The sequence below is a fragment of the Triticum dicoccoides genome, chromosome 3A (assembly GCF_002162155.2).
Source record: "Triticum dicoccoides isolate Atlit2015 ecotype Zavitan chromosome 3A, WEW_v2.0, whole genome shotgun sequence".
Classification (NCBI taxonomy): Eukaryota; Viridiplantae; Streptophyta; class Magnoliopsida; order Poales; family Poaceae; genus Triticum; species Triticum dicoccoides.
The window spans coordinates 56,033,856-56,054,091 of record NC_041384.1 but is presented as its reverse complement, the minus strand read 5'-3'; the positions used below and the strand labels follow the sequence as shown (position 1 = coordinate 56,054,091).

The 20,236-nt window shown below is 42.1% G+C and overlaps 1 pseudogene; it reads right to left on the bottom strand.

Moving 5' to 3' along the window:
* Positions 1 to 2,171: 2,171 nt before the first annotated feature.
* The window catches only part of LOC119271925, a 19,589-nt pseudogene continuing 1,524 nt past the window's right edge, over positions 2,172 to 20,236 (bottom strand).

Here is a 20,236-nt window from a genome sequence, read left to right as displayed (position 1 = left end):
TATACAAAATTTATGCAATTGATATTCTAATTGAAAACCAAATGGCTGACATTATATAATTTTATTTACAGGGAGAATGTGTATGATGAGCATGGGAATTTAATAGAAGAGAAGGCAACCGATTCGTTGAATGAAGCTACGAGGAAGAAGATTTCAGTTGTACGCAACAAGTTGGAAGATCTAATTCAGAAGGCCAAGCACTCGGATGAAGGCATGGATTTTCTAACATCAAGTGTATTAAATATTGAAGCACCTTTGGATGAAATGGTTCCTACATCAGGTGTGAAGCACACTAGACAAGATGAGTATGAGGCTTTTATTGGTTGCAATATTCCTACTGAAATTGACATACACCCACCAACTGATGTTCGCACGGTGGGGAGATGCAAAAGAATAAAGAGAGGAAAGGAAATAAGTGAGGAGGAACAGAAAAAGAAGAAGAAGGAAGCCAAGGTAAAGGTTGCACGCTTGTGCAAAACTTGCAAACAAATAGTTTTTCATGATAGTCGCAATTGTCCTAGCAAAAAAGAAGGCAAAGGGGCGGAGATTGTGCAGCAGATGAAGCCAAGTGGTGTTCCGTGATGGGCTGATGGCCCTCAGTCTGTTGAAAAACATGAATTTATATTACTGTTACTAATGTATTGAATTCTTGTGATGGATGGAAATTTGAGTTTCTTGAACTATCTTCCTCTTATTTTCTCTGAATTGGTGCATATCGAATATAGTATATGAAGCAGCAGGGCCACCATGTCACATTATGTTCACATAAACATTAAGCATGCTCTGTCTTTTTTTTGTACAAAGATACATCTACCATATAGGAGAATACATTTTACAAGAATCTTTGTCAGCCTGTGAGCCATCATTCCTTTATTTACTTCGATAACAGTATGACCACTGTGCTTTGTTTACTTCGGGTGTAATATTTTGCCAGTAGTATCCAGGGAACAACTCAGCTTGCAAACCCACATCAGCCTCAACAATATTATTCACGAATAGAAATTAAACAGTGCTTTGTTTGTAAGCTTGCAGTAGCAACATCTTATTTATGAATATCTGAATATGTCAAAGAGACGGAATGCAGAATCACCAGGAATTCCCAAGCACCAAGCATCAGCTGTATTACATCATGTATTGCAGAATACCTCAAATCACCGGGGCCAAGCTAAATTCACTTGTCTCTGAAAAACAATACTCAACTATAATGTACAATTCACATTATGATGTCTGGAGCTACACGCACATTTAACAAAGAATAATTTGATGGATGAGCTCGGAATCTACAATCTGCACATAGCTAAGTACTAGATACATTCAACATGAACAAGAAAAATCTAGGAACTTGGTCCTTGTTTGCCGGCCACTCGATCGAGTCTCTTGTTGCAGGTGGAAAACATCATCAGGCAGAGGAGCAACGCTGCATGCGGTCACAGTGTACTGGATGGTGCGCAGGTTGCGGCCGTTGGCGAACTTGGCGTCGGGAACCCACAAGAAGGCGGGCGAGCGCGGAGGTAGTCCAGACATGGCGGATCTCACCGTGGCCGTCGTAAGGATCACCAGGGCCGTCGAGCGATTTGAGGCGAACGGACGCGGACGCAGGTGAAGCGCGAACAACATGGAAGCGATCAGCAGGGCCTTGGAGCCGTTCGAGGCGGACGGACCAAGTGCGGCTGCCGTGGAAGGATTCACCTGAGCCGCTGTAATCGAGTGATTGGAGGAGACGATCCAGATTGAGAGGGAGAAGAAACAGAGAATAGGGATTTAGGATGTGTGATTAGGGGAGGGGGTTATTAGCAAGTTAGTAGACTGAACTAGGAGCAGCGGCGGGCGTGTTTCTGCAAAATTATGTCGCTTTTGATTCCATGCGTTAGATGTGGATCGGCTGGCTGAGAACTCGAGGATACACGGATGCACGACCTATCCCGGATGCACTAGATATGACGCCAATTATAAGGGCGCCAAGGAGGAATCACTGTATACTAGTAATTGTAACCGTAAAATGGATAGCCTACACACAAACTGAAGCTGACACATATAAAGTACTAGTCAGAAACGCCCATGTCAGATTGTAATACTATTTTCCAGTGGTAATATAGAAAAAGCACATGGATTCCTCACGTACGTTATACCAGCTACAGCTGCAGAGCAATTGCTTACAGATTCCTGAAGGATCACTTCTCGCTGAGCTTCTTCATATGCCTCTTCAGCCTCCTTGACAGTCGTCTTTGACTCTTAGCCCTAGATTGATACATAAACACAGTTCTATTATAGAAGCTCCCAACAGTTTTCTTCATGATCCCACAATCTTCATATTTACGCGCATCAGCCACCAACGTCGACAGTTCATCCGCTGAAAACATCTGAAACACACACGGGCTAGCTTCAGCGACTCACTCGAATGAGCGACAAGTTTCCATCATACGCAGCACATTCTCAAAAACATTATGCTACGATTTGCCTCGTGCGGATCGCCAAATACAATCTTCTCTTCTGGGAAACACACCATCTTCAGAGCCGTTGCCATTTTCAGCGTGTCCCAATCCTGGGAATTTATGGACGATACCACCTGGAGGAAGGCACTGGCACCGCGCCAGCTCTCACCAATTGCCTTCAAACATTTATCACAATCATTCAGCATGCATGCCGTCTCGATAATGCACTCGTTAACCTGGATACAAAGAGCACTGCTCCGTCAATGACCGATGCATATCAATTAGGCGAACTTGTTACAGTTGAAGCTTTGATCAGCGGCAAGTGCACAAACTTTCAGAAAGTGTGTGTTCATGGACTGTGAGCGATAAATCATTAAGCATTTTCACACCAGACATACGAGAAGGCAAAGTGGTGATCTCGCATTGTCGAGTTTGACATCATCGAAGCCATATCGATCTACAAGCATTTTCAGCCCTCGACTCGTCCGAAGACACTCCCCCTCAGCTTGCTTTGACTTCTCTTCGGGGAAAAAACTATGCATGAGATAATTCAGGCCGCGCATCACGTCCAGCAGAGTGAATTGCAAAAAACCATCAGAATTGGGGACCCTAATTCAGAAAACCACCACCTTTCGTTATTTTTTCAAAAAACCGCCACGTTCGTGCTGACAGTTTTCAAATGACGCTGATTCGCTCGTTTGCCGCGTCTGAGTGCAAACCTGACTAGTTGGGCCCGCTGTCAGGGGCCACGTGGACAGGAGGCGACGGCGCGCGTGACGGGCGCCGTTAGACGGCGTCGCACAAGACCTAGCGACCCGGTCCAGCCGCACCCAGTTCCCCCCAAATCGCATCTCCTCCTTCCCACAACTCCGCCCTAGCTCGCTCCCCTCATGGCCACCGGCGGCGGCGGCGGCTGCGCCGGCTCAGCCGGTGGCGTCACGGACGGCCGCCACATCTCCATCGTCGATTCTACGGGCCGCTCCGCCCTTCCTCGCTCTCCCACGGGGCCCCCTGGTTCGATTGGAGCCGTTCGATCTGCCGTTGCCAGCGGTGATGAGCGCGGCAAGGATGGCAGCATCTTCAACGCCAGCGTCGATGACATTGAGTCACGAGCCGCCGCTAAGTTGGCCCAGGTCTGGAAAGCAAATCCAGGGCAGAGCCACCACTTCACTTCCGGCCTCGGTGGCATTGAGTGAGTATTTTTATTCCCTTTTCAATGAATTTTCTTGTGATTCTGGTACTGTAATTGTACACTTGGTGTGATTTTGGTAGTGTTTTTTCTCTGTTTGTAGTTCAATTTAGGATTTAGGGTTTATGTCAACTAAATTAGGGTTTGTAGCTTTACTCATTAATTGAATTACGTTGACCTGGTTTGTAATACATTTTAGGAACTAGTGTTTGTAATTCTACAATTGCTCTTCAATTTAGAAGTTCTATTCATTGAAAATTTAGGTTAACTGAACTTTATGCTTACTGAATATGAGCTCAATTCACTAAACTGAAGTTAGTTTCAATGTACTGTTTACTTAATATATCTCCTAACTTAATTAACAGTTAATTCCATATGATTGCAACTGTTGTTAACTGAATTTACTGAAAACTGATAACTGAACTTAGTGGTTAGTGTTAACTGAATTTACTGACAACTGAACTTGCTGTTAACTGAACTTGCAGTTTGGGTGAAGATGAACCTTGGGATCTTAGGTTCCATTTCCAAGGTTGTGACAATCTGGAAAGGACCATATGTGAATCAGATATCACATATATCAATATGCTAACTATTATTGGGATAGAGGGGTATGGTCAAAAGGACTCCATGTATTATGTGAAGCAACATGGTGTGGGGATGGCAGGCATGCAGCTAATAAAATATGAGGAAGATGTAGAAGAGATGCTGATATTGTATGAGGACAAGAGGTGTGTCACCATCACAGTTATGAAAGGAAGTGAGCCTGACATGCATATCAACATTGGAGATGGATGTGAGAAGCAGATACCAATTTCTAAGATTGGTTCTCCTAAGGTCTATAGTATAGATGATGCAGGTGTGCTTTATCAAACTCAGAGCAGTGAACCACAGCCAGACATGTCTGCTCCTCTTGTCAGTGCACACACAGAAGATTCATATGGAGAATATCTTTACACACAGGAGAGTTGCAATGTTAGAAATTGGAAAGACATATCAGGTGTCACAGAGTTAGATGATTTTCTTACAGAGTTTGTTGATGACATGCCAGTAGTGCAAGAAGAAGATAACATGGAAGAGGAACGGGAGGAAGAGGAGCAAGTGGAAGAGGAGCAAGAGGAAAAGGAACAAGAGGAAGATGAGGAAGAGGAAGAGGAAGATGAGGAAGAAGATGCAGACTTAAACCAAAAAATAAAAGATTTGAAGAGGAAGAGGGTTTTTGAGGGTGATTGTGAGCCAGAGACTTGTTCTGTGAGATTGAGGAGGAGGAGGAGGAGGAGTCTAGAGAGGGGTTTGTTGAAACACCACATCTGCAGAAATTGCCTATTAGAAGAGGTCCAACAAGTAGATCACATTGCAGTTCACAAGCTGAACTTGAGTCAGACTATATTCCAGTAAGTGATGAAGATATGAATGATGAACTTTATGTTGATTCAGATGAGGAAGTAGTAGTGTATTGTCTCACATCTGGTAGAAAGTTCAGGGCAAAGAAGAGGAAGGCCAGGATATGGTATGATGAGAAAAGACTTGAGCCACAACAACAAATATGTTGGCACATGTGTTTCCTTGATGTTTACCAATTCAGAAGAGCTTTGGTAAATTTGCATGTCACACAAAGAAGGAACTACCATTACCACAGGAACAACAAAGATAGGATCATAGTTGATTGTCTTGAGGAAGGCTGCCCCTTTCACATGGTTGCATCTGTTATTGCAAATGAAAAAACATTCTGTATTAGGAAGCTACAACTACAGCATACATGTGCTCCAAGTGGTGAGAATTGCAAGGTTCCTGCTAGGTTTGTGGCCAAAGCAGTTGAAGACAGCTTGAGGACAGATTCTAGAGCAGGTATTGAGACTGTCATAGACAAGGCAAAGGAGAAGTATGGTGTGGAGGTTGGAAAGATGAAGGCTTATAGGGCAAGGCAGCAAGCTCTCAGTGTTGTGCAGGGTGACCAGGAAGCACAATACACTAGGATTAGAGACTATCTTCAGGCTGTTTTGGACACAAATCCTGAGAGCAGATGCATTATGACAACTAGAGTGGTGAAAGAACATCTAAGAAAAAATCCAAGATTTCATAGGCTTTTCATTTGTCTAGCAGCACAAAGAGAGGGTTTTCTTAAAGGATGTAGACCTTTCATTGGTAGGTTTTTTGTGCACCAAAATGTTATGTTTCATTGGTATGTTTCACTTCTTTGTTTCATCTTTTTTGTTTCACTTTTTCAGGTCTTGATGGGTGTTTTGTGAAGTTAAACACAGGTCAACAAATCTTAGCTGCTACTGGCAGAGATGGAAACAATAATATATTTCCTTTGGCCTTTGGAGTAGTTGAGAAGGAGGACACCCCTACTTGGTGCTGGTTTTTAACTCAACTGAAGATAGTTCTTGGGGGAGAATCAGGACACTTTGGAAATTACACAATAATGTCAGACAGGCAGGAGGTAATTTAGATGCTTTACTTACTAGTTGTAGCACAAATAGTTCTATAAAACTTAATTAGGCTTTTGATTTGTGTCACTAGGGCCTGCTTAATGCCATTGACCAAGTATTTCCAAATTGCCCTCAAAGATATTGTTTAAGGCATATTTATGCAAATTTCCAAAGTGCTGGCTTTAGAGGAGATGAACTTAAGCAATATATGGATGCAACAGCTTATTCTTACACTAAGAATGGGTTTGATGAAGCAATGGCAGAAATTAGAAAGGAAAGTGAGGAGGGTTGGGCCTGGCTGAAGGGAATTCCTATAGAAACATGGGCTAGATATACTATGGACACCAACTGTAAAACTGACCTAGTAGTGAACAACATTAGTGAGGTGTTCAATAGGATGATATTGGATATTAGGGGCAAACCCATTAAAACAATGGTTGAAGGTGCTAGGGCCAAATTGATGGTGAAGTTCAATGAAAAAAGAATTGGGGGGAGAGTGCTAGATGGACAATTACCCCAACATATACAGAAATGTTAGAGGAGTCAAAGGAATGGGCTAGGAATTGCAAGGCTATGATGGCTGGGCCAGATCTATATCAAGTCAACAGTGGTGAGAAATCTTATGCAGTAAACTTGAAGAACTGGACATGTGGCTATAGAAAATGGGACATGAGAGGTGTACCATGTAATCATGTTGTATCTACCATCTACAAATCAAAACAGCAGCCTGAAGATTTTGTACATCAGTTCTTCAAGAAGCCTATGTACTTAGAAGCTTACAAGCCAATGATCTACCCTGTTCCTGGACCTGACCTGTGGACAAGAACAGATACAAGAGACATAGACCCCCCTGTGTTCCATAGGAAGAAGGGCAGGAAGCAGACTCAGAGGAGGAAGGGGCAGTTTGAAGTACCAAAACCCAAGGACACTTCTTGAATTGGAACAATAACTTGCAGCAACTGTGGGAAGCAAGGGCATAGGTACACAAACTGTGGTGTTCCTTTGAAGCCAGCCCTTGTAGCTAGGAAGAACAAGCATAAGGTACTCAAATTAATGCACATCTTTGCTCTGTTTCACATTTGACTGAAAAACTAATGCACATCTTTGCTCTGTTTCAGGAAACAAGATCTGCGCCTATACCTGCAAGAGCTCCAGCAGCATCTTCTGGTGGAAGAGCTGCATCTAGAGTTGCTGCTGTACCTGATCCAACAACTGCTCCAACATCTGGTGGAAGAGCTACATCAACTGCTGCAAGGGCTGCAACTACTGGTTCAAGACCTGCTGCATCAACTGCTGCAAGAGCTGCATCAACTGGTGGAAGAGCTGCATCATCTGGTTCAAGACCTACTGCATCAACTGGTGGAAGAGCTGCATCAACTGCTGCTGCAAGTGCATCAGCTTCTTCATCAAGGGCTAGGTCTACATTTGCTCCTCCAAGGCCTGCTACTACTGCAGCATCTGGTTCTTCAAGGGTGAGGAAGAAGCCAAGCAGACTTAGGGATTACTTCTATGCTAGTGGCAATTAGGCTGGCTATTGTAGTTGTTGTGGTGTTGGCAACTTGCATTTTGTTTCTCGGGACTTGCTAGAGTACTCTGCTTGCTGTGGTGTTGGCAAAGTTTTATGTGAACTTGTTGTGATATTGGCAAGATTAGTGGAACTTGTCGTTTTATGTGAACTTGCTATCATGTTGGCAAGATTTGTGGAACTTGTTGTGATATTGGCAAGCATAAGGTCATGTTTGTTTAATGTGAACTTCCTGTGATGTTGCTAAACATTATATGATGTTGTTGTTAAATATGTTGAATGGTTATCACAAAGTGTAGATGCCCTTTCATTGACGGTTGTCGAGAGGCTACGGTTACCCAAGCATCACTTAGTGTTAGCCAAGCCTCTCGACGGCCGTCGACGAAAGGCATCCATCACTTAGGGTTAGCCAAGCCTCTCGACGGTCGTCGACGAAAGGCATCCATCAACTAGGGTTAGCCAAGCCTCTCAACGGTCGTCGACGAAAGGCATCCATCAACTAGGGTTAGCCAAGCCTCTCGACGGCCGTCGACGAAAGGCATCCATCAACTAGGGTTAGCCAAGCCTCTCGACGGCCGTCGAGGAAAGGCATCCATCAACTAGGGTTAGCCAAGCCTCTCGATGGCCGTCGACGAAAGGCATCCATCAACTAGGGTTAGCCAAGCCTCTCGACGGTCGTCGACGAAAGGCATCCATCACTTAGGGTTAGCCAAGCCTCTCGACGGCCGTCGACGAAAGACTCGACAAAATGACATGAAGTATATGATCAATTTGGATCACAATGCACATTAACAACACAATACCATATGATCACATTGAGCTAACATCATAATTCCTAGCCTCTCGACTAGTGTTCACATCTTACATAATAATCCATTACAATTAAAGATCATACTACTAAGGTCCTGATTAATTCCATTACACAAAACAGAGTACTTAGTTCAACAGAAAGTACTTAGTTCAACAGAAACAACATAGTTCAAGACAATACAACCAAGCAAACTTAGTTCAACCTTGTTGGCCGCATACATTATGCCAACAAATTACTCACTCATCACAGAGTTCTTTGATTTTCCTCAACTTAACCTTGTTTGCCTCCCCATCCTTCAGCAAATCAGCTATGATATATTCTAGCTTTTTCTTCTCTTTCTTCATCTGTTCAATCTGTTGAAGACCTTCATCTGCTACATGTTTCTTCCAATTGCTAACAAGTTCATCATTGCTCTGCTTAATGACTTGGAGTGCTGTCCTCAGCTCATTATTGTCTTTCTCAAGCTTAGCCATCTCTTCCTGGGTTTGAAGTACAGCATTCTCTACATGACCATCCTGCATAATCTTCTGGTAATTCTCCCTCATCACATTTTTATGAATTGTTGCAAAAAAATTGCTTGTTTCCTTGATGTGGTTGTGGTGCTTCTCCTGGATTAGCTTCTTCTCTTCTGCCAGTTTGAGTATGAGCTTTTCTTTAGCTGCATTCTCTTTGCTACTCTGTCATACATATCCCAAAGTTTGCGAAGTGCATTTTTCATGGGTTCTGGCCATTCTGGGTCAATCCACTGCACCAGACCACAATTGTCTCCTTCCTGTGATAACAATAATTACTTAGCATTTATTAAACTCAAGAGAAATAGTTCTTACTACACCATACTGAGCAGCAGGACAACACATTCAAATAAGTCAATTAACTGAGCTCATAACACATTCAAGAGAAATAATTCTGACTATATTCAGTGAACATCTATATATATTCAGTTAACTAAGCTCATTTAACACCTATATTCAGATAAGCATTCATTAAAAATGATAGATTCTTTCCTCATAACAGCAGATAAAACAACATATACAGATAACTAAGTAAACAGCTATATTCAGTTAACAGAGAAAAAAACATATATTCAGAGAACTGAGCACCAACTACAAGATTTGCATAATCTTCATCTCTTCAGTTAATAGAGAAAAACACATATATTCAGATAACACCTATATTCAGTGTACCATGTAAATTGCAAATACAGGACCTACAACTAACCTCATTACCGCATCCGTAAAACCTACGGCCAGTGTTTATTCCTTGGAAGACAACAGCCCTCTGCACAGGAGCGTTGTGACAGCACAACGGCCCTCCGGCCACAATGCCGCACCACTCTGGGTCAACAATGGTCTGTGGGATCTACAATAGTGCAATACAGCAGATACGGTGCTCAATCCCCAATCACAGAGGTGAAAACAATGCTCAAATCGAAGAAAACCCTAACCATAATTTGCGAGAAAATGGTACTCACGTAGGTTTCCTCTGCGTGCGACTTGAAAAGGGGGGAGACAGATTCGTCGCTGCTGGTTTCGCCGTCTTTCCAGGAGACCATGGCTGCGGCGAGCGGCGGCCGGCGGCGAGAAACGAGCGGCGGAAGGGGTCGGAGGCAGAGACCTAAGCGAGAGAGAGAGGGGGGGGGGAACTGGGTGCGGCTGGACCGGGTCGCTAGGTCTTGTGCGACGCCGTCTAACGGCGCCCGTCACACGCATCATCGCCTCCTGTCCACGTGGCCCCTGACAGCGGGCCCAACCGGTCAGGTTTGCACTCAGACGCGGCAAACGAGCGAATCAGCGTCATTTGAAAACTGTCAGCACAAACGTGGCGGTTTTTTGAAAAAAAAACGAAAGATGGTGGTTTTCTGAATTAGGGTCCCCAATTGTGGTGGTTTTTTGCAATTTACTCCGTCCAGCACAGGTTCGTCAAACAGGCAGGGTATTCCCTGAAAAAAGCCACAACAAAAATGGTGCTCAAAATTGTTGAGCCAATGGGGAAAAAACACGGAGCTTATTACACTTACCAATCTTGCTTCAATGATCGTTTTATATTCAGGCTTTCCAACAGCCAATTTCTGCCCGGGTTGGTGCCACTTCAAGAGCATGTCAGTAAGCTGACTGTCGATACCATCATCGAGGTTAATGGCAGCAGCCTTGTCCGTAAATACTTGGAAGTCTTTTCGCCAAATTATCTGATAACATAATGAATATGGACAAGGTTATCAAACAGGCTAAAGAAACAAGGATTCAGACATCATGCATGTAGAATCAGTAGTTACATCTCAATTGTACAGATACTTATGGGTCTGCTTGGTTGGTGTACTAAGGTTGCCACCATTGACCAAGCTTTTAGCCAAACATACAGAGGTTAGGCGATCAACTTTGCCACCACGCGGAAGGAAATCTTGCAACATTTTGTTAGAACATTAAGACCGCAAACCCTACTATATTCAAATTACTAGGAATTATAAATATTCGAAATACCTCATTATGAAATTTATACATGTATTTATACATGGAATTGCTTTACATGTTAACATGGAGTATATGCTTAAGGAAGTTGGTCGATTATCAGTGGAATACAATACACTATTTATATCGGAAAGACTATCCAGGTACACTGATGATTGGAAGGAGATAGATCGTATAATTAGATTATAGCTCTAATGTTGATCTATATAGAAGAATTTACACTCTATTATGGCGCGTTGCTCACAAGCGCATACTCCGGGGACATAACGGGTAGAATCCATTAACAGACAAATATGATCGTGGTTGGTAATTTGATCTGGACTCTATCCTGAAACTAGTTGTAACGATTAGGAATCTTATCTGTATAAGAGGTGGACTCTTTGAAAAGACATATAAGAAAGTCCCTACCCCCTAGTCTCAGATACGCGAATTGTGAAAGGCACCACGGATAAGCCAGAGGAATAAGGGGTAGACCGCCAACCCTAATGTTCTAACACATTTTCCTAGTCAGTGACATGTGGGACCTATGTTGCAGAAATGGAATCTTCCCACATATGCGACTTGACCACACTTATGTCCTTGTGTGAATTTTAAAGTCCGATTCAGAATAAATTCATGTGTTAAGGTAATAAAATGCATGTTGAACCATGACAGTATTTTTTGGTGGTAGTACCATACCATGTATGGGTTCAATCAAGCACTGAAAATAAGCCTGTGGCGGTTGTTCTTTGTTAATATACATGTACCAACATCACATGACATACTCCCTCCGTTCGAAATTACTTGTCGCAGAAATGGATGTATCTAGACGTATTTTAATTCTAGATATATCCATTTCCGAGACAAGTAATTCCAAACGGAGAGAGTATTTCTTAAGGTTAATGCATTTGAGCATGTTAATTAAGCAATGAGCCTGTGTTCAGAATGCTCTCCTTATAATGCCAAACAAGTAACAAAAAATGTCAATCATGCACGACGATGCAAGTTCTTTTGAGTTGGTGTTAAGCAACATTAAGAAATTACAACAATAGAAAGGGAAAAACGAAGGTGGAACTAACATGGTCTGCCCTATTTTCCGTGACGAAGTTTTTCCCCATAAATTCTGCATGAGAGAGTGAGGATCCAGAAAAAAGTAGGTCAATGAGAACAAGAGCAAGGTTAAAAAACAAGATCAGCAAAGCACAGGCTAGTGACGCAAGTCACGCAAGGAAGAACAAAGCGCGCACCTTCATGGCGTCTGGTTCGTAGAGACTGATCCCGTCAGCATAGAAAGTTGCAAAGCCAGAGGGGGTCTCGAACAGCACCATGATCAACAAATTATCCCCCAAATCGGCAACTGCGCGTAAACAAATGAAGCAAACTCAAGAAAAGCAGGATTATTTGAAAGTAAAAAAAACAGTGTGTTCACAAATAATCAACCATATTCAGACTTAAGGCATGAAGCTAGTAGTGCTGCCACCAATATAAGCACTGATATGTACCAAAGTCAATACCTATTTTCAGAGGTGTAGCCAGGCCCTGGGCTACCAGGGCCATGGCCTGGGGCGTGCCGGCTCGCCCCTTTGTTGATTGTAGCTACATAATCACTGCTTGATACTCCCTTCGTTTGGAAAAACTTGTCCCTAGCATTAACTTTGTGCTAGATACATTCATTTGAGGGACAAGCTTTTTCAGACGGAGAGAATATTGGTCACTATTGTAGCAATGATGTTGGCCTGGGGCTTGCCTCCAACCTGGCTACGCCACTGCCTATTTTGGGAGGGTAACATCTACTACCGGTTTCAGTTTCAATCAGGTTCGTGGGTTCTTAACCGTCCCATCCCACGCGTACCCCAAGCCATGGATCCGACGCCTTTGGCCGATCAGCCGCAGCATAACAAGTTTGGCGGCGCGGCAGATGGCTCCACTAAGTCAGCCCCTACTATCTTCCCGAAACCTGACTCGCCTGCGGACGTCGGACGGAATGGGAGGAGCAGATCGATCGAGCTTTCGGCGTCGAGTCCGAAGTGACTTCGTGGGCGCAGAAACATCATCGCCACAGCTACTACTACGTGTACCGCGGTTACAAGGTAGGGTTTCCTTTCGGTGTGCGAGAGATCTCGAGTGATGGACGTGGTCGGGCAGTGGCTCACCTATCCTGAGATACGAATTCTCTGGAGGAGGAGGAGGCCGGCGTTACCGTCGACGCCCTTGCACCATCGAGGTCGAGGCCAAGGCCGGATTAGCCGGGGAAGTGCGGCCGTCTGCCCTTTCGCCCCATCGCTGTGCGCCCGTGCTTACGAGAGGTGAGAGGTTTGCCGCCTTGTGTAGAGTGTTTTTTGTTGAGAGTAAATAGGGTTGAGTAGGTTACGGCCCTGTTTGGTTCGGCTGTGGATTTCTAAAAGCAGTTGTGGAAAATCTAATGTGAAAAGGATGTAGGTCATTTGGCAAACCAGCTGATACAGCTTTTTCAGATTTTGGCCCGCGGCGAAATTAGATTTTGGAAAGCACGTCCTGAATTGCTTCCTTTTTTGGTTTAGATTTTGGCAGCGGATTTCTGGAATCGGATTCTGCTGGGTTCGCCCTTTGATTCAGATTCTACTACGCGGCAGCGAAATCCGTCGATAAAAGCTGAACCAAACAAGGCCTACGTCAGCGGTTCTTTCTTTTCTACCCAACAAGGTTTCTTAGGCCATCTCTTATTGTGGACTAAAATTTGATTATATGTATTTAATTAGAAAAATGTACATTATGTATTATACATTGAAAACCTCTTTCAAATGCAAATTCAACAATATATTTTTTGCAATGTATATTTTATATATTTTAATTAAATAGATGATCAAAGTTTGACGCAAAATATGAATGGGCCTGATAAACCTAGACGAAGATAGTACTTAGTTCCACCCAAGAACCATATGCACGCCATGATACACGCCACATCCACAATGCTGGGACTGGGGAGACGTTCTGCTCCGACCAGCAAGGCAATTTGCTGGAACCAGCAATCCACGTGAACGGCAATAGTACAAGCCAGTCGACGTGCACATCGATGAGGACAAGAAGGGAAGGGGCAACAACGGCGCTACAAGCTTTGATACCACTCGGCGTGGGGGCGCTACAAGCTTTGATACCACTCGGCGTGGGGCTGGATGAGATGCGAGAAGAGAACGACACGGAAGGGTGATTCAACGGCTATCAGCAATCCAGTTGTATTATGATGGAGGCGACCGATCTGGTCCCTGCGCCGATCAGCCGGCACCTAGCACTGCCATATTTTCTTTTACCGGCTCTGCTCGATACGGTGCACTACTACTCTCTTACCATGTGCATTGCTGTTCTAGATTCGATTTGATTGTTACAGCCAGACAGCATTTCAGAATTTATGAATCTTTTGGAGGAAATCATTACATGTTTCAGGCCTAAAAAAAAGGAAGAGCACGAACATGACACAATTGGCGCTGCATAGTGCAAAATAAAAGGTCGCCATCTTGCAGCCAACCGCTGGTACAAAAGCAATGCCAAGGGACCAAGCATTGCCGCCTGAGAAATTATAGTATGTACTATGTATGATCCATATCAAGTTCTGTCAGAAGGCTGGTAGATGGTGAAGGGTGGTGAAGAACCTACAAAACTTGAAGGAGATCTGAACGATGAACTTCTTTTGTCGATTCCCCATCGCCACGTAACACTTTAGCCCGTCCCAGAAGTGCACACAGTAAGAACACAAGCTTCAAGGAGAGACGTTCTGATGAGGAGATTGCCCCTGAACAAGGATTTAAGTGAATTACGTGAGCATGCAGGCAGGCATTTGTTTGCGTATTTCTCGAATTGACTGGAACAGGAAGGCAAAATTACCTTGATGCTGGATTGATTATAACACTCAGCCAGTCAGCCGCGCCGATCTTCGAAGGCCAAACTCTTAGTGTGCTACTTAAGGTAGCCACTCAACTACACATTTGCTGACTTAGCTTTTACTCTTGCTCTGCGTTCCTCGTAAGAAGCTGGAACGTGAAAGTATTAGCAAATGCATTTTCACATGCAAAGTACAAACAAGAGGGTTGAATCAAATGCGTCGAAATAAAGAGGTTATCAAGCGTTGACGCTGAAGAGGATAATTATGCATACATCATTGGAGCTGTTATAGCAAAGTGTTAGAAAGTTAAAGAGTGTTGACTCCTGACAGAGACTGGTGTTAAGACAGCATTGTTCCGCTTATAAAAGATGTAAAGACGAAAGATGTTTTGCAAATTCACACGATAAAAAACTTACGTTCAGCTTCCCGTGACAGGAGAGGGATGTGTTTTCTCTTCTTCTTAGGGTATTCAAGTGGATTAGGCTCTGCATTTACATCTAACTCCTTTCAGATCACAAAAATATTACAGTAAAGTTACACAAAGATCTAAATGTATGTACCTGGAATAGATAAACAGGTCAAAGCCTCATCAAATATGGCAGCTTGGAGCATATACTGATGGTGTTCATCCTTCAAGTGTTCAATCAAAGCCTGATTGGCATCTAAACAGGAATAAAGCGCACTGGAATTAGTTATGTCACACAAAAAATAGAATTATTGCAGATAGATAATAAAATCCCTAGACGGTCTTCACTTTACTCAATATAACAGAACTGACACCAAGTATTTCCGAAATGAAGGTTCCATTTTTGTGAAAATATCATGTCATGGTCATAAGTTATATGAGACGAGTATATTTCATTTACTGTCAGGCAATGCTATCCCACTGCTGTTAAATCTTATTTAATTCTCAAGAATGCATGCATAATTAATCATAAAAGGATGATATAATGCTCACTGTGATCTAAAATCTCACTATTTTTTACAATATAATCCATATACTGGAAGCAGCAGGAAAATCACAGAGTTCACCGAGCAAGGAATGAAGACATGATGTTAGCAGATCAATAGTACAACTATATTTCAAGGCTGAAAATACTCCCTGGAAGGGTATAGAGTCAAACGCCAAATTTTCAGAGACATACCTGATGAACACATGAAGCTGACTCCATCGAATAGACAAGATCGTAGAATCAATGGAAGCTCTGGTGCCATTGTATATTGAGGTTTTCTAGGAGTCTTGGTAATATCCAGCAATGAGTCAACTACCTGTACCAAAATAAACAAGCTACTGAATGTAAATAATCCAAACAAATGAGACAAAGGAACTTCTGCGCCAAGTTCAATTGTGTAATTCACTTCACTGTTCGAAAAAATAAAAGGAAGCTTCAGAAAGAGGGAAAAAATACTCACACAAGGTGATTCAAGGCCTTGACCTACAAAAAACAGAACAGCTGCCATGCAACGAACTTGATGCCACAGAAAGGCGCTACCCCTGATATTCATGGACCACAGCTCATCATGGTTGGACCTTGAAATACAGAGCACTTCCATTATTTAGTTCAGGTATTACATGAATCACATGTTTGTAACTAGAAAGAAGGGAAATGCAATTTAACCTTTGGTCACAAGCAGAAATATTAAAATCTGTAATGTATCGCTTGTAGTTGCTCACATTTGCTGCATCCATCTTACAGAAATTCCTGAAGTCATGTTCCCCAATGAATTTAAATGCAGCTTTCTGCATTTTCTGTTGACAATTTAAAGTCAATGGCTCGGTAAAAATGGCAAATGTAGCAAAGTACAGAAATCAAGGCTAACATAGTTACCGATACATCCAAGCCCCGCTTCCAAAACAGGTATTTATATTCCCTACCCAAGCAGGAGAATCTGCAAAAAAAAAGTGGGCCAAGAAATGAAATTCCAATTACTCAGGAACAGGGTACAACTAGGTAATGAATAGCATGATCAAAAAGGGAGATAAGAAAAGAGGGAAGAAGCAAGGAAGAAACATCTAATCTTTTGTCGAAGCCATTTGCGTAAGAACGCCTCTTACACTCAGCAACCAAAAAAGTACTAAACATAGAATTCAAGCTAACCTTGCAAGAAAGTCTGCTGCAACAGGACACCAACCTATTACACGTATATCTCTTGGAAGATTTCTATTCAATACACTTACATAATCGATTTCTGAAAGGAACAAAGCACAAGATTTAGTCTGGCAGAGGATGATTGCATGGATGTGAAAGATGCTAGTGAGATGTCTGACTTTGAATGATGAAAACTACCACGAAAATAACATATTATGGTTGCATTTGGTATTGCGGTGGATAAGGATAATCCCATTTGTCCAACCAGCTTTTTCATATTTTAGTGTTTATTTGATCCGCTTTTGCGTACTTTTGTGGCTAACTTCAAAAACAGATTACAAAATAAGCACAGAACAGCACAGTTTAGCAACCGCAAACTGAGCTTACGTTTTATTATAATAGGAGAATGCTAGGGACTTATCTATTATCAAGGTAACAATTTGATTGAGCAACAAAGATTATGACATTGATTTATTTGTTGCTATCACTATTATGGAGAGTTACAAGAAGGCAGAAGCATACCAGATCTTTCACCCAATATATTCTCTCCTGCATCTTTTAAATTTGATCGCAGATATAAGGATATTACCTGCATGTTGCAACATGGAGTCTTAGTTCATAGACAAAATTGTATTTCCAAAAAAGCACTAATTTCTGCACAACTCCAAAACAACACTCTCTTTCCGTACCTAAAAGAATATGCCATGCAGGATGCATAACAATAAAGCATTTCAGTCCGAGATAAGTTGGGGTAGGCTAGAGTTAAAACCCATAAGATCTTGAAACCAAGTCATGGTTCTGGCACGTGGATAGCTAACTTCCACGCACCCCAATCCATGGCTAGTTCTTTGCTGATATTCCAGTCATTCAGATCTCTCTTTACGGACATGCATAAACCTTTTACATCTTTCACCAATCATGTCTTTAAAGAAGTTTATGGATCAGTCACATGGAAATAACATAGCATTGGCCTTGAATAGTACTTCCGCACTATTATACTGATAAGGGTCAGCTCTGTACCTACGCATAGGGTGCCCACTCTATGGCTAGTTTATTTGTGCATGGACATTGTAAGTTTGTAACATGCCATGCCCATTTTGTTTCAGAGATATACTCCCTCCGTTCCGAATTACTTGTCTTGGATTTGTCTAGATACGGATGTATCTAGACTTATTTTAGTGCTAGATACCTCCGTATCTAGACAAATCTAAGACAAGTAATTCGGAACGGAGGGAGTACTGTGTAATTAACGCATTGTTTAAACCATCAATGCTCTTAGGAAAAACACATGAATGAATATGCTAACAAATAACGTCTCATTTCACTACAAGTCACCCACATTGAGTGTAACATGTGGGGTACTGCATGCTTAGGCATAGGTTACTTCTTTACATAGTATTACGTTACTGTCTTCTGTACCCCAGATATTGTTGAAAATCAACAATGGTAATTGCATCATGGAGACAAAGGAACACTACTTATTTTCCATATAGAGGCCTAACAATCCAAAGAAATCAACAGTTGTAGATCTTAACTCTGATTAGCTTAAGGCCCGAGCTAAAAAATATCTTCATTGTTTCTAAAAAAAGTATTGTCCTAATTTCAAGATGTCAACTACATAATTGTGACATTACAGCGATCTTATCACATAGGTGCTCATGTACTTCTGCACATAACATTCTATAAACAGTAGCAATGCCAATTCAAAAGACACGATTTCTGTTATAGACACTTGAAAGTGCTACTTAAACATAAAAATAAGATATAAAAATAACTCTGGAACATATATGAGCTAGTACTATCAGTAATGTAAGCATATACGAGACAAGAACTTGATAATTATCATGTGTGAGCTGGCAATCCAACATTAAGCTACCTACACAAATGCAGTTACCTGTCCAGTGGCAGAAACTCCTTTGTCAGTTCTTCCACACCTAGAATAGCATGAATCTTCCCTGCTTCCAACCAGTAGTCTTGCTCTTTCAATTGCTTTGAAAATCTCAGACTGAGAGGACCAAGATAGAAGCCCTTCAGAAAATCTTAGATGCCTTTGGAAAAAGCAAAGAAATAGTTCATAGGAGAATTACCTCGACTGTCGGCTCTGTGTGGGCTTCCGAAGCAAAGCCATAGAATCTGCACAAGAACAATGGTGCTATAAGAAAAGCATGAAGAAGGGGCTAAGCACAACGAAGAGGGTTACAGACAGAAATAGCAAAGAACAGAGAGCAGATGCAGGTGTCAGTAGAATTCCACGTAATAGTAAAAAAATACAGTGCAAACTAAGCATCGACTTCCTGTTAAAAATACAATCATACCTCTGGCCAAAGTACATGATTTTCAGAGCAATTAATCGCTTTTGGCAGTGGCTTACATTCCCTTGTTGGCGACCTGTAAGGTAAACAAAAAATCAGTGATTTTCAAATAATTGAGGGGGAGAGTATATCCCATTAATATCAATAGATACATATTGAGCATACTTAGTTTCTATCTAATTGAGTGGCAAACAAAAAACAGACAGAGTTCATTAATAAAAAAAGTGCCTTACAATTAATGCAGTTAACATGTCTTAAGTTATACCTGTTCTTTTAGAATGCTTCCTTCGAATTTTAGATAAATCATCATGCCCTTCCCCTTTAACATTGCACTATAAGTCGGATGCATATGCACGAGTTAGATCAGATAGAAAGCAAAGTTATGTATACAATAGTTTGTTTCAGAATGTGTACCAGTGCTTGATTTTCAGTAGATATCGTCATGTGATCGAATGGAAGGCTTACGCCATGGTCTGAGGTTCTACTTTCGTGTGATTTTACATTCTTCAGCACTTGTTGATCACGGCTCTCAGCTAAAGAAGATGGTATATTGCCCTCCTATAAAAGTGGAAAGTTAACAAAGCATCGACAAAGCAATAACTTGATGTTACATAACAAGCATCAACATCAATCAATACGCAAGTATTGCTGTATAACAATTAACAACGTTTAACTTTACACTTATGTGCATCACTTTTGCCATTATACTTATTTAGTATGCATGTGTGAAGACACTATGGAGTCCTGATTACATTGGGATTTATTAAATTTACTTGGCAAAGAGCTCATATACAGCACAAAAGACACTATGGAGTAATTAGCACTATCATTCACATAAATCCAGGACTTCATAATTACTCTCCGGAGCTCGTACTTAGCATAAGCAGAGCTCTCCTTAACCCTCCAACAACACTATTGACTGAATAGAATAGCCATAAGTGGAATGGGAATCATCGTTCAGAGCAATGGCGAGAGGAGTAATCAGCCAAAGGTGTCATCTGCGTAAAGGAATGAAACCGCTTGAAGCTTCTTGTCTTACCTTGGAGCTGCAGCTGCAGGTGGAAACAATCTGGGCAAGCCTCTGGTTCTCCCTCTCCAACTCCTAACCACATCGAATTCACCAAAACATACCAATTAACCAAAAGCAC